Source organism: Diadema setosum, chromosome 6 (assembly GCF_964275005.1).
Source record: "Diadema setosum chromosome 6, eeDiaSeto1, whole genome shotgun sequence".
Taxonomy (NCBI): Eukaryota; Metazoa; Echinodermata; class Echinoidea; order Diadematoida; family Diadematidae; genus Diadema; species Diadema setosum.
The window spans coordinates 29452102-29468443 of NC_092690.1; positions in this window are offsets into that span (position 1 = coordinate 29452102).

Consider the following 16342-nt stretch of genomic DNA (forward strand, 5'->3'; position numbering starts at 1 on the left):
GGTATTAATGTACGTCTGCATACCTATTTAAAATGAGTCGGGAATTTGTTCATTTTTCGTAAACAATGAAGTGCATGAAAACAAAATATAAAAGGCTGCCTTTCTGTTTAAATGAATATTGAAAATACGTAATGAAAAATACAAAAAAGAAGTAAAGATCTAAACATGAAGCTCCATGATCTAAATAAGAACAACTAATCTACAATACTTTTATCCACGGATGTTAGATTTACAATGCCAAGAGCGCAGTGCTATACGATTACTAGAAGAGCTAACTGTAATTTAAACTTTTCTTAGTGAAATAACCTTAAGCAGAAATAAATTTGAAAGCCATGTGCCGTTTCGTGGATTTATTGGGTGCTGTTCGTTATTCCGAAGGTTCGTTATTCCGAAGGTTCGTTAACCCGAAACACACAGTATACCTAGACGTTTATTAATCCGAAAATGAAATAGGGTTCGATAATCCGAACATTTGGGGCATTATTCCGAAGGTTCGTTAATCCGAAAATGAAATATGGTTCGCTATTCCGAAGGCTCGTTTATCCGAAAATGAAATAGGGTTCGTTATTCCGAAGGTTTTAATCCGAAATGATAGGGTATAGGGTCGGTAAGCAACCTTCGGAATAACGAACCTTCGGAATAACGAACCTTATTTCATTTTCGAATTAACCGATTTCGATAACCCGAAACACACAGTATACCTAGACGTTTGAGTCCGAAAATGAAATAGGGTTCGATAATCCGAACATTTGGGGCATTATTCCGAAGGTTCGTTAATTCGAAAATGAAATAGGGTTCGCTATTCCGAAGGCTCGTTTATCTGAAAATGAAATAGGGTTCGTTATTCCGAAGGTTTTAATCCGAAATGATAGGGTATAGGGTCGGTAACGAACCTTCGGAATAACGAGTTTTGTTTCATTTTCGGAATAACGAACCTTCGGAATAACGAACCTTATTTCATTTTCGAATTAATGAACCTTCGGAATAACGAACCTTCGGAATAACGAGCTGTAACTAATTTATTTTGCGGAGAATCCTGAACGCTATGTGCGACACAAGAGCAGTGTGCCGGTTCGTGGATTTATTTTGCGGAGAATCCTGAACGCTATGTGCGACACTAAGCGCTGTGTGCCGGTTCGTGGATTTATTTTGCGGAGAATCCTGAACGCGATGTGCGACACTAAGCGCTGTGTGCCGGTTCGTGGATTTCTTTGGACCTAGTCTGGAGTTTTCACAAAACGACACACAACTTTATAGCCTTACTGTGTGCATATTTTACATCACTGGGAGGATTTTTATGTATAGCAAGAAAGAGCAGATTCTTCTCATACGTCACAATGAAATTTATTGAAAATCAATTCCATTAACATATCTTACTAATAGTTTGAAAAAACAGAAATCTTTAAATGCGATTTACTCGAAATGTACTTCGCGCACCGCCGGTGCGCGTGTGCCGGTTCGTGGATTCAGCGACGAATTAAGAAAGATCTGTAATGATCGGAAATTAAAAGGATACCTTAACATGAACACAATCGATTGGTGCAATCTAACAATACTGTGATGTCCCCTACAAATTTCATTATGGGGTTTGGAGAGGGTTCTGTTCGTTATTCCGAAGGTTCGATATTCCGAAGGTTCGTTACTCCGAAGGTTCGTTAATCCGAAACACACAAATTCCCTATACCTATTTTATAGAGGTTCGTTAATCCGAAAATGAACATTTGTGGCGTTATTCCGAAGGTTCGTTATTCCGAAGATTTGTTAATTCGAAAATGAAATTCGGAAAAACGAACCTTCGGAATAACGAATCTTCGGACTGAAGAGCCTTCGGAATAACGAACCTTCGGAATAACGAGCTGTAACCTTTGGAGAGAACAGAGGATGAGGGGCTCTTTAGTTTGGGTTATACCTAGAGCTACTGGCGAATTCCTAAATTAAGAAACTAGTATAAACTCCCGTCTTTTTAATTTCCCATTATAATACCGTTCACTTTATTAACCAGGGCAACTAGTTTTTTTAGTTAAGCTGTTCAGAAGCACACATAATCTCGTCTTTACTACAACAAATTTCTGAAATAATGTTCGGCTAATCATTACACGGGAGCATCTTCTAAATCAAAGTTGTTGTTTTTTTTTATTTGGGCGCTCATTGTCTTGTGATCAGAATAATTATTGACATAAACAATAAGTAAACATGATCAAGAATATGGCTTCATAACAGGGGCTTTGCTTGCATGGCCTATTCTTTTCAGTACCGTGACTGCATGTGGGTATAAGTGGCTACTTTTAGGATGATAATATCATATTGTCTGCATGTTTTATGTGACTCATTTAATGTTTTGACTCTGAAAGAGTAAATAAAAAGAAAGAGATGCAAATGCGTTCAAAACGCGATTGCAAACGAATATATTTCTCAGACTTGAACCCTCCAAATTCGCAGAATCTTTGACGAACTTTTGGGGAGTGCTCCTGATATTTATCTGTTTCTCTCTCGCTCAGTATCTGTTTCTATCTCCCTCTCTCCATCTCTGTTTCTTGCTCCCCCCCCCCCTTTTTTTCTCCCACTGTCTTCCTTTCTCTGCTCTCCGGACCCCCTCCCCTCCCCGGTCTTAGTGTTCCCTCTTCTACCAAACTCTTACCTAGCCTTTTAAACACGGCGTCCAGGCCGGGAAAAAAAAGACTACATGTGTAATTGCTCGATATCACGTTCACCCGCTTCCCGCAATGTTCGGTGTGGCGAGTTAGTCTCATTCCTCAGCCACGAGGCCTTGTAAGAAGGCTAGCTCAGATGATCTATCACTTGGTCTACTCCTACTTCGTCTAATAGCCATTCAGTCTCAACCCACATGGTCTAATCCCATTCCGTCCACAACCAGTTCGTCTATTGACCATTTAATCCAATTGCCACTAAGCCTCATTACCAGTTGGTCTATGTCCAGATGGGCTATGCCCACTTCGTCTAATATCCACATTTTATTCGACAAAATGGGAAACTTGAAGTCCAAGGAGACAAAACTGCAATAAGACCGTCTGGTCATTAGACGAAACGATAAGTAGCAAAACTGGGCTGTAGACCAAGTGAGACGTAGACCAAATTGACCAAATTGATGGTAGACCAAGTGAGTTTAGCAATAGTGGTGTAGAGTTGGACAAACTGGGAAGTAAACCATCTGATCGTAGACCAAGTGGCAATAAACCCTAGCTCTTACCTTGCCCGTGTAGCAGGGAACAGTCTTTCTCATCTTCTCCCGACGTGCAGTCCTCATAGAAGTCGCACTGCCAATATTGCGGAAGACAGTTTCCGTCAAAACATTGGAACTCATTCTCGGTACACTTGCCTGAATAAAAAAGCAACGACCCAACCGAACAAAGAATAAAAGGTAAAGCCTATGTATTCCATGCCATTACATAGCTTATACTTTCTGTCTCTTGATATTTCTACTTTTTGTGTCTGTTCTGATATATAGAGGTACTTAACGTATCTACCTTATTACGTGAGAAATTTTGAAGATAAATGTGTACAGTTCGGTCCATATCGTACATTATCTCGCAGATGTAGGTTCTCATCTCACCCTTTGAAGGACTACCATTATTTTGTGACGTAGCAAATGGCAACTGTTATTTTGCAAACAAAAGCAACAACAACGAACCACAAAATAATGAACGCCTTCATCCCCTCCCCCATTCCTTGTCAAAGCATTATTGCCATGACAACGAGAATCTGGACATATTGTCATTAGTAAATGCATGAGATTACGTGGCTTTATTTTCGTCCTACTTTTGCAATCTCATGAATATTCACACTACAATGATGAAACATGCACATAAAGGGGACTTCCAGATGATTTTCAGAGTTTTACATTTGAACAACTATAAATTAGGGAAACTGAGGGCAGAGTTTCAGAATTTATGACAATTGGGATGAAGAAAGAGAATATTTTCGAAATTTATAACAAATTGCAATGAACAACGATGATGCCATGACAGGGTCACTATAAGAATGACTGAATTGGGGCTCAAGGAAGCAGAACAAAAGAAGAAGGCATGCATAGATTATACACAGGTGAACTCGCAAGTAAGCGGTATTGCAATGGAATTACACTGCTACATTTTTGAAATATGTGAACCTCCTATGTCATCATCCTTGTTCAGTGTAGTATGTTTAAGTTTTTCAAAATATGGTTTCTCTGCTCAAGAACCACAATGAATTCCACAAATCTATACATGGAGCTATCATTCATTATGTACTACATGGTGTGAAATTATGAAAATCGGAATGTCTGGAAAGTCTGGAATGCCCCTTTAATGGTAAAAAGAATCAGGGTTATATTAAGCTCAGAATGCGCGTCCCCCTAATAAAAAAAAATGGAGAGTAAAGCAGGTGCACTCTCCTTACCACATGTCTCTGGCGATTCATCAGAGTTATCCGGGCAATCAAGAAAGTAATCACATCGCTGAAAGTGCTGAATGCAAGTTCCGTCATCACACCGGAAGTGAGAAGGCAGGCAATGACCTCCTATGTATGAGAGGTCAGAGGTCACCGGTTGACAGTGAGTTTATTGACTTTCGTCGCATGTGCATGATGATCAGCGGGATGTTATTGACAGATAGTACAGTAGGCAATGGCGTATCTAGGGAAAACGGCGCCCGGGGCAAGCACGAAAATTGCGCCCCTAATTTCTAAAAAAAGTGTTCAACCCCAACACCACATGATGCTTTTTCAAGCACTTAAAAGGGATCTTTTTGAGGGTGATTTAAATGTAATGAATTTTGATAGATTTTGGCGAGCGAGCGCAGCGAGCGAGCCGAAAATTTTTGTATTTTGATAGATTTTGATAGATTTTGGCGAGCGAGCGCAGCGAGCGAGCCGAAAAATTTTGTATTTCAACTTACAAAACATGGAATTCTTGTCATTTTTTGCTTACCAAATCTTACCATTCTAATCAAGATATAGTGACGGCCTTATAGATAACGATTTATACCAAAAAACTGAGGACTTTAAAAAATACTCTAAATTATTGCGCGCGAGTGAACTGAAATTTGTATATGTCCTCGTCATCATCACGTATTGTTCTTATCTTTTTTTATATAAATTTTGGCGAGGAGCGAGCGCAGCGAGCGAGCCGAAAATTTTTGTATTTCAGCTTACAAAACATGGAATTCTTGTCATTTTTTGCTTATTAAATCTCACAATTATAATGACGACCTTATAGATAACGATTTATACCAACAAACTGAGGACTTGAAAAAAATACGTACTCTAAATTAGTACGAGCGAGTGAGCCGAAATTTGTATATTTCTGCGTCATCATTATGTTTTTTTCTTATCTTTTTTGATTTTTTTTTGCGCCCCCTCCCCCGTATGTTCGAAACCGTTGGCATCCTCTTTTGATCCAATCGGCGATCGCTTCAGAACGAATGAAACTGCAGTCGCTGCTCCGTGTAACATTTTCCTGCTAAATATAAAATGACATGAGTGAACACAATAGACATTATCATTTTGTCCGCGTCATCGTCACGTTTTGTTCTTATCTTCTTCTCTTTTTTTTATACAAATTTTGGCGAGCGAGCCCAGCGAGCGAGCCCAAAATTTTTGTATTTCAGTTTACAAATCATGAAATTCTTGTCATTTTTTGCTTATTAAATCTTACAATTCTAATCAAGATATAGTGACGGCCTTATAGATAACGATTTATACCAACATAATGAGGACTTGAAAAAAATACTCTAAATTAGTACGAGCGAGTGAGCCGAAATTTGTTTATTTACGCGTCATCATTACGTTTTGTTATTATCTTGCTTGATTCGGGGTTTTCCGTATGTTCGAACCCGTTGGCGCCTTCTTTTGATCCAATTGGCGATCGCTTCAGAACGAAATTGCAACCGCTGCTCCGTGAAACATTTTGCCTGCTAAATATAAAATGACATGTGTGAACACAATAGACATTGTCATTTTGTCATCATCACGTTTTGTTCTTACCTTCTTTTTTATATAAATTTTGGCGAGCGAGCGCAGCGAGCGAGCCGAAAATTTTTGTATTTCAGCTCACAGAACATGGAATTTTTGTGTGAACACAATAAACATTGTCATTTTGTCCGCGTCATCATCATGTTTTGTTTTTATCTTGTTTGATTTGGTTTTCTGCCCCCCCCCCCCCCCGTCATTCTCCCTCCCCCCTTCCGGGCGAGTTTTTTTTTTTTTTTTTTCGTTTATTTGCGCCCCCAAGGAGTGGCGCCCGGGGCACGTGCCCCCCTTGCCCCCCCCCCCCCCCCCAGATACGCCACTGACTGTAGGGATGCGAATTCGATTATCTCTGCATAACCCATTTGAATCATGCTTCTTCTATCTTGGTGTTACTGTATTATAGACTACATACATTCCTATTAGCATGATGGTGTTTGCATAGTACATTGAATGAGCAGGGACGATTTTCAGCGGAAAATATACCACTATATGAAAATGATTTAAAGTCATAAAATTGTCAGGGATTTAATTCATACTCCTGTTATAGTATAGGGCCACTTTCATCGAAGTCATCCACTTTACGGGTATTACCACCGATTTTCTCATTACAGTCAATACCTTAGCGATAAGTATCTATCAGCGAGAGCCACATTTTTTTTTATTTTTTTTTTATTTTTTTTTTGTGGTCATTTAATCATGTCTAGGCTACGTTTTCACAATCCGTGACGTCACATAATGTTAGATACCCGTATGTTCGCATCCGACTTCATCAGTCCCATTTGCACAGTTAGACCTGCCGTTGCACCGGAAGTGAATCGCTACGCACGACCCGTCACCGCAATCAAACTGGAAATCCCGACAGCGCCCTCCTGCGGCCAAAATAGAGTCAGTCGATATCAGAGGTAATTCAATGTTTCATTCCTTTCCCTAAAATGTGGGTATGTTACATGTCTTTATGTCAGAGGGACCATCAACAAAGATATTCCCATATTCAGTGTCGAGGTGCAACAGTTCACACAAATCAAACTGATGGAACGGAAATCAAAGGATTCTTCAACCGAAAAAAGAAGTCTTGAGGAAGACCTGTGAGTTATGAGCTGTGGTAATGATTGTGGGAATTGTTGTACAGTTCGACCTCGATTATCCGGCCTCCTTTTATTCGGAAATCGTTATTATCCGGACGCGTTCACGCAGTGAAGGACTTTTTTTCATCAAAAATTGATCTATTTCACTAATTTAAGAAGATGTGCATGATAGGTTTCTCAATATCTAATGAGGTAAAACTGTATGATTTTCACATAAAGATATACTTTATTTTTGTGAAGAAGGGACTACAATTTTGCGCAGGCTAGCATAGATTACACCACCGTTGCGGGGTACGCTACCTGCCTAGCTGCCAGTGCACTGGGACGGCAGCTATATACATTAACATTGTGTCTCCCATATCCGGCCAATTCGCTTATCCAGATGAGCGCCGATCCCGACATGGCCGGATAATCGAGGTCGAACTGTACTTACAAACGTAGAACGCACATACTACTTATTTAACGCAAAAATACCCAAAGAGAAAGGGAGAGACAGAAAGATGATACTAACCGACTAGCAATGCTGTAAAACGAAATAAATTGAAGGATTATGCACTGTCACTTCATCTCAGGAATGTTTTAGTCGCTGTAAATAACCCTTACAAGGGACTGTACAGTACTGGTTGAGGAGGGGATTCATGTTTTGAACATTCCTAAGTGAGATAATGAGAAACCTCTTATGAAATATGAAAGAGCATGTAATTTAAAGAAGGATTCGACGTTTATTTGATTAAAATTGGTTTTCAAATGGCTGAGATATCCAAAAAAGGGATAGTAATAAAAGGCGACAGGTCACGCTTTTCATTAGCATCTCTTTGTTTCACCTTGTTTTTGGATATCTCAGCCATTTCAAAACCGATTTTTATCAAATAAACTTTTGATACCCCTTAGAACTGCATGCTCTTTGACATCTCATAGAGTGGTTTCTGAATATCTCGCAAAACGTTAAAAGCTTAATCCTCACCTGGACCAGAACTGTACACACCTTTTAAACTTCTACTGAGTGAGTTGGCTCAGTCGGTAGCGCGTCTGCCTCACGATCACGCGGCCCGGGTTCGAACCCGAGTCTGGACTGAGCAATGTTGTGTGTAAACATACCGTCCCCTCTAGCAAGAGGCAAAACACTCTGTCCCTCGGATAGGACATAAAATGGAGGTCCCGTGTATGAGAGAGTCACAGCTCATACACGTAAAAGATCCCGCTTCATTCATTCATCGCAAAGAGCAGGGTGTCTTAACCCGGTGAAGTGGTATCACCCCACATCCAACTGGACCCCATGGAAGACCAGCTTATTGTAGCTGAATATGGGCTATCCAGCCATCTTCACAGATGGAAAATGAACAACAACAACAACAAGTCACACATATAGGCCTTCACACATACACACACACACGCACACACAAACACACACATACTTGTGAATGAGTTATGATTATAATAAGTATCATAATAATAATGACATACCGCACCCTTGCTCGTCCTCCCCATGAACTGGACAATGGGGAATCCCATCACATCTCTGACTTTGATTCAAGCACGTGACACCATCGAGACACGCCCACCCTGCGAGACCACACCTCCCTGAAGAAGGCATGGCTATTGGAGGGTAGGATGAAGAGACAAAACAAACAAAAAGGAAATGTATGTCTTTCTTTGATATATAAATTGAAAATTCTGTCAAAACATTCCCCAATCTCCTTGTTGTCTTGGTCTTTATGTTTTTGAGCCATCGCAGAATTCTTTTTTCACTTATCATTTCCCATTACAATGCATCGTTATTGTGAGTTTTAATTATTGTTGTTTATTCAGTTCAATTCGACTGCATTACTAACAATCTATAAAGAAAGTGAGGTTTAGTTTACGTTACTGTGGAAAAACATAGATAAACTGAACTGTCTTGAACTTGAACTTAGCGCGTATAAGTAGCTTGAAAGGTATATTATTATTTGTGTACAAAAATGTGTTTTGATTGCCCATGTTGTTACAACTTAACAACCTTCGCAAGAAGTGCAAAGGACATTTTGAAAAAGGGAAAGATAGTATCACATAAAGTAAGCCTCATCGACCTCTTTCTAAAGTAAATAACATTATTGAGGAAACACTTGATTCCTTGTGTAACGATTTCTGCAGATACATCGATATTTGTGAAAAGCTGTCTTTTGATAATGATGTGTAACACTACTGATCACATTGATGACAAATATGAATTTCACAGTTATGATAATGATTTGGTACTACATGTAATATTAGGACCATTATTATTATAATGATAATAATAATAATGATAATAATAATAATAATAATGATAATAATAATAATAATAATAATAATAATAATAATAATTATTATTATTATTATTATTATTATTATTATTATCATTATTATTATCATTATTATTATTATTATTATTATTATTATTATTATCATCTTTATTATAATTATCATCACCATCATCATCATTATTATCGTCATCATAACTACTGCTATTATGGTATAAAACATAGGGCCTACAAGATACAAATCAACGGGAGCAAAAAATACATAAGAGATGATAAAGGCTTACAGGAAATCAAATTTCAAGAAAATCAAATCTCCATTAATACGAAAATGAGTTATCTCTGTATATTAACAAAATGAATATCATTCATGTAGCTCTGCAAAAAGTCACGTTCTACAGGATCATATAGCTACTACGATATTTTGAAGAAAAAAAATAAACAAATTGGGAAAACGCACCTTTAAAAGGGATGGTACACTATAGTTCTGGTTGCGATGGGGCTTCGTGTTTGTTTTTGTTTTTTTCTTGTTTTTGTTTTTTTTTGGTGAGATAATGAGAAACCACTTGTGAAATGAAAGAGCATAGAAGTCTACGAGGAAATCAAAGTTCAATCAAAATAGGCTTTGAAATGACTATAAGGTATATCCCCAATCAAAGTGGTCCTAATAAAAGGTGTGTACATAGATCAAACTGTAGTTAAGGTGGAAATGGATTTCATCATGCTTACCAGTGATTGCTGTCGCGTTCTGTGTAGGAGGTTCTATTGTCATCGCTCTATCTTCACGGGGACAAAAAGACAGAATGATGTTCATTTCATTTCATTTCACTTCATTTCATTTCATTTCGTTTCGTTTCGTTTCTTTTCTTTTCATTTCATTTCACTTCATTTTCAACAAAGGTATGAAGTACACATTTGCATATACAACATCAGTAAACACGCAATCAATTCAGTTCATTCGTGTGTGTGTGTGTGTGTGTGTGTGTGTAATAAAGAAAACATAGTTTTTAAGAGAATGCAAACATAATAGGCAAATTGTGACAGAATTGTATCAAGTAAAATTAAAAGTTATGAAATAAACCGAAATAAACTGATAAAAGACAGTATTGGCAAGCAATAATTGGTCTAGTTGTTGTAAAGCGGGTTACGTTGGTATCCACCTACACTATATGGGTCATAAATGTAAGTAAACCTGAAACAATGGCGTAAAAGTCACTCTACAGTAAAACTAACAATTAAAATACAGAGCATCTTTTATCAATCATCTATCTTTCACATTGAACAAAGGAAAGAAGAATTTAAGTAGGCCTACATTTCTTCATCTCGACGGTTGTAACGCTATTATTGCAATTTTGGATAAAATGTCTATATAGAATACTGCTCATAATGATTATTGTCAAACAAGACCAACCATGTATATTGCAATGACCCGCATATCATATTTTCACAAATTAATAGGCTGGATCCTTCGTAGCGTCAAATTTACACACTTGCTTATAAAACTTTTGAAAATCAGGGTTGCAAGTTTTTTTTTTTTCTTCTGAACTTCGGCAAATCTCATGAAAAAAAGAAAGAAAAGAAGCAAGATGTCATACTCATTTTACAGAGATTTCCTCCAAGATCACCATTATAGTGATTGCTCTAACTTTTAAAGTAAAGAGAATAACACATAAACGTGATCTTTGTCATCATTTTATCTTTAAAGAGGGGGGATAGGACGCGTCATCAAAAAGTTTAATCATCACGGTCTTCTTACCTGATTTCGTCGTCAAGGCAACGGAAATTGCCACGATTAATATAACGACAATGGCGAGGGCGACAGCACATATCATAACCTTTGACCTGCGACCGCACTTGACCGATGATGCAGTCTGGGGACCTGTAGTCGTTTTGTCCTCAGTAAGTTGTTCGTCATCTCCATGAAGTTCAACCTGGTCCAGTATTGGGTTGTACTTGTACTCCTTTCCGATGGAAATCAAATTTTGCAAGTGTATAAAAGACACATTAGTGATATGTAATACAGTGTGTATAGGCCTACGTAATATCTTAGGCTCAGTGTACGAAGTTTGTGTGAATAATCATGATTATTGACATGTACTTGACACACTAACAGCAGTACATGCCAACAGCATGCTGTTAGGGTAGTCCTGAGTGTGTATACATGTAGGCCTTCTATCATGGTTATATCGTAGGCCTTTATGTATAGGCCTAAACGTTATGAACCATATCTTCCAATGGTCAAATGTATTAACTGTACTCGTCATGACGTTCAATGTGTAAAATACCAATAAAGGGATATTAAAATCAACACACACAAACACACACACACACACACACACGTGTGCGCGCAAAACAAACATACACACGCATCTATGCTAAAAGCAGAAATAATCGAGAACAGCAAAAAAAAAAAAAAAAACGAAAAAAAAATGAACAAACTATCAAATGAGAATTATCATGTCCACTGAAAACGCGTAAGTAGTAAATGACGATAACATATTGTGCATGGTATTTAATTGCCAAATGGATTCATATTTTGCACAGAAATGTAGCAAGCAGGACTAGTGGATTCGTGAAAGAATCCGAGCTGTGTGCAGGTCCAACACTATAAGAGCAAGCACATTCGAATTAATTTCTAGCAGATCAAATCAATTGTAATTGTGTTACCATGGCAACGAAGAGTAAAATCCCGTGAACACGCTGTTGTCGAGTTAACCATTCACTAAATATAGCAACTTTTTGCCACTGTCTTCGAAGCGCATGCACGCCAGCACGGTGGGTCTAGAAACATAATGCAATGTGCATACTGTCATGTAAGCTACCGAATACTGGAAAATAAATACGGGAAGAATGGAAAAGTAATTTCCTTACCATGACTTCCAGAACAGCAACTGAGCAAGCATGAAACACAGGCCTACTTATACGATAGCATCATAAAAGAGACATCAAATTAAGCATTTTCTCTTCGGGAGTTCTGTTTCAACTTTACTCTCTCGGGACCAAAAGACTAAGTATTCGAAAAGGTACCGAATATTCTATACGGAGTCTTAAAAATGACTCAGTGCAAGTGCGAAAACAAAAAAGCGAAAAGAGGCAAAGTAAATAGAAAACCGGAAGCATGTGGGAAGTGGAGTGATCTTCCATTGACCTCAGATTTATACAGGCATTTAGAGTTAGGAGCCCTTGTTATCTCACAACTCAATTTGTTTGGCTTTCTGATTGACACAAGTGCCGTATAGATTTTTGACTAGCTGATGCTGTTATGTTGACTTTGCATGGCCTCGCTCGACATGTTCGGTACAAGGACACAAAACAAGACAAAATAAAAACACAATTAGGCAAAACGGAAGGAATTTAGACTAAAACATGATCAAAACAAGAACATCAAAATGAATAAATAAAAGTGAAGCAAGCAAACACCTTTGTATTTTTCTTCTTCACATTCTCAAAGGAGAGACCTTTCTTTGCTCCTGGAGATTACTCAGCTATCAATAATTCATATACTAATCAAGTTGAATCTTTTTATCAAGAATTTGTATGTAGGCCCTATGTATATAAATGTGTAAACATCCAAATATGCATGTACACTTTTAAATCCATATATTGATGATTTCTCTAATATTACTGGAAAAAATTATTTATGTATGAAACTATGTTGAAGAAAATGAAATCACACACACACGAACACACATCTATATATATATATATATATATATATATATATATATATATATATATATATATATGATTACATACAAATCTATGTTAACGTTTACATTTCGTAGTTATTCATAACTTATTTAAATTGTCAAATTTATCTGCTTATTTCTTTAATCACTTCTCCATCCTTTTCGAGTCTGTATGTTATTTGGTCATGTCTTGATAGCAACAAATACACATATTATCATTAGCTTTATTCAAGTAAAAAAAAGCTGAATCAACTTTGACAAGATTTTGACATTAACCGTTGTGTTTTCACTACCGCTGGACGGATTCTTTGAGGAAACTTCGACTATCAAAATATTTGCATCCAGCACAAATACCGGAATTAGCCTACATTACCAACTGTGTGTGTTACACTCTTTCATACCAACTGCAGGTCTGCCAACATTCCCACATCCAAATCAGGGAGATTCCACACAGCAATCAGGGAGATATCTGCGTGTTACATGCATTTCAGTGGGCGAAAATAATTCCCAAATCAGGGAGATTTTAATATTCTCTTGTTCAGACATGAACAGATTTTGACATTTTCAGGGAGACTCCTGCAGAATCAGGGAGACTTGGCAGCTCTTCAACTGTGTTATCGTCCATGGCCGTCGCGTTGGTGGGAAGAGAACACGTTCAGCAGAGTACCACAACCGATAGGACGGTTAGATTGAATAATTGACTGATTGAATGGTTAGTCGAAAGAAAAGACTCTAACACATGCACACACACATACATTTCGGCCTATATACAGTACTTGCATATATTATCAGCCAATAGATCGGCTAAAAGACAGTAGGTCTATAGATACATATAATATATTCGAGGGACCTACTAGTATCTACCTATCTATCTAGCTACATACGTATATTATACACACACTATATATATGTGTGTGTGTGTGTGTGTGTACATATATATATATATATATATATACAGTAATTCACCTTATCTATAGGCCTTTAATAAAATAACTGCACACACGCACACAAGCATAGTTTTCCTGCACGCGCACATACACACACATGTATACATAAAAGCTACCTAAATTCATGTAAAACACACATACACACAACATTCAGAGAGATTTATACAGACAGACAGACAGACAGATGTAGCAGTATAACATCAGTAATACATGTACTGTGTGTCACACTCATCTAAGATTTAGTACACAAATTCACCACACAGTCTTGGTCATTTTATAATTTATGCATTTATTTATACATCTTTCAATGTAAAACACCATTTGACCTTTATACGCAGAAAGAGAGCATCTGTCAGTATGTTCAAGAAACATCTTTTAAAGCGATATCAACCATGAACTTTACTGGCTGCACCATGGTTCAGTGAATTACACACAAACACACACTCACACACACAAACAACATCACCTAGAACCATATTGAGAACAGTGTGCGCTAGCGCAAAGGCATCTTTTAAGTGATACAAACAGATTTTCGCAGGCATGATTTGTTTAGTATTTGCTCCTCTTTCTTGGAAATTGAAAAGCAAAGTTTGCAAAATTCCCTCAGACACATTTCAAAGAAAGTTACACCGGCTACCTTTCGTAAGGAAACGGCTCTACCAAGAGTATCATTTCAATTCACAAGTTCTGCACACAATTTCGCTGCACAGAGTTTGATTTGTCTACATGGAGCTCATTGGACGCAAGGGATATCATGATAAAATGTTCTTTCTAGTCACTTGCTGGCTCGAACAGAATTTGTTTGTGCACCTATGTCCTCTGCATAATGTGTAAAACAGGACCTAAACAGGGGTAGCCTCCACAGGCCCGTAAATCACTACAATGCATTGGCATGATAATGATGCACAGTATATCATTTAATTTTGACAGCTCAATACTTGCCCATACATATTCAAGATGAATTATATACTGCAGTGAAAAATTATGTCTGTCTTCAGTAATTATGAAAAGAAACAAGTACAAAAAAAGAACACACATAATTTACTGTGATGTTGCCAGTGAAGATCATGTAGAAATTTACATGATGAACAAATACATCCATATCATAGCCACAATACACAGATGAATGAGATTTGCACATTTTTTATTTGAAGTGTATGTTCACCCACTAGGCAATATAAAAAGAAGAGCAGCAGAGCATTTTAAAACAAAGCAATCCTGAAACACAAAACTCTTCAAAATCATGAGCTCGTCATAATGAGTTGAGGAATCACATGTTGTTACATAATGTTAAAAATTACATCACACACAATTTCAAATTCTGCAACACCACTGGAGTTTGGTGACACAAGGAGAGTGTTTTCCTCAAACGAACAAACAAACACTGCAACACCGGGGTTCATCAAACTCTTCAGCTGACTAGAGCCGTTGCCATGGTAATGCTACCTCACACAACAACTTAACTCTGTAAGCACCACTGACAAACTGCTCATACACACATGTTAATGATATATTGAGTTGCCCGTCTGAGGAAGGTATACATCTATCATTTCGGTGAACAGATCAAACAAGTTATAATTTAAGGTATGATGTGATTCAGGTAAAACAATATGTGTAGGTACAGTTATTGACTGCAATGTGTAAATCACTGGAAACAGAAGTTACAAAATATATATAATATTGGAATGTTGCGGGCACATTCATGTCATACTTGGCAGGGGTCCTTCTAAGAGGTTGTGTCAGGAATTAAAACATACACTCCGAATCACATGGTATATTTAAGCCAAGTCTAGGGGGCAAGATTTTTTTCACTTCTCATTTGTCTTTTTCAATTATTTTTCCCCTATATCCCTAGATAAGCAAACTACTTGTTTTCTTACTGTCCACTGTTAAAAATATAGCAATCAAGCACAATTCATTTAAAACAACACATCATTACCTTAGAGCCTTATATAAAATGCAACTTTATGGCCAAACATCGTCCACTGCCTGTCTGTTTGGTATAATGATTAAAACATAAATAAGCTGAAGAGATTTTTAAAAAATTACTAGCATGCATAATAAGAACAACAAAGTGACATAAAAGGCACATTGATTTCACATGAATCAGCAAAACATGAGCATGATACTCATAAAACTTCAAGGGTAAAATGTGATTTGCATCCAAGCCACAATTGGCAAAAGAGGAATCAACTAGTCTTGGATCAATACTGCTTTAAAAAAAAAATTAAAAAAATCATTATCATAATCCTACATGCATTAAATTGGCAACTCTGCATTGTACTGCATATCTTATACTGGAGAAAGACTAGGTGAAGCTGACTGACTTCACTGAATTTGCACAAGCACAAAAAGAAGAAATGCCCATTTCAGACACAATT